The sequence below is a fragment of the Limulus polyphemus genome, unplaced genomic scaffold (assembly GCF_000517525.1).
Source record: "Limulus polyphemus unplaced genomic scaffold, Limulus_polyphemus-2.1.2 Scaffold467, whole genome shotgun sequence".
Taxonomy (NCBI): Eukaryota; Metazoa; Arthropoda; class Merostomata; order Xiphosura; family Limulidae; genus Limulus; species Limulus polyphemus.
The window spans coordinates 569,610-570,221 of record NW_013666077.1 but is presented as its reverse complement, the minus strand read 5'-3'; positions in this window follow the sequence as shown (position 1 = coordinate 570,221).

Here is a 612-nt window from a genome sequence, read left to right as displayed (position 1 = left end):
ATGTTACAGATTTTTCTTCCAATTTCACCAAAGTTAAAATTGAAAGGAAAACCCATTGATACTTGACAGTATGTTAACATAGTAATGGATCTAGTTATAAGATCTTTTGCTGCATTCGGGCCACACTTTGTTCTGTTGCATGGTAATTCCCGTTATCATTCTGCCAGGATTTTATTTTGTTTTAACTGGAACAAGAAATGTTGATATATTTCCAACACCTTTGAAACCTACTTTATGTTAGCGACTTAACCAGTCATGGGGCGTTATAATGCGACGGTCAGTCCCACTATTCGTTCGTGAAAGAGTAACCCAAGAGTCTGCGTCGGGTGTTGTTAACTAACTGCCATCCCTTTAGTCTCACTGCTAAATAAGAGAGGCTAGCGTAGATAGCCCTAGAGTAGCTTTTTCGCGAAATTCAATTAAACCAAACCTAAAGGAATTTTGCGTCGAATTTAAACGTGTTTATTATTATAACAGTGGGACAGAGATAAGTTTACGGACTTACAACGCTAAAATCCGGGGTTCGATCTCCATTGGTGAACACAGCAGATAGCCCAATGTGGCTTTTTTCTAAATCAAATAAATATTTCAAAACACGTGTGATAAGGAGTT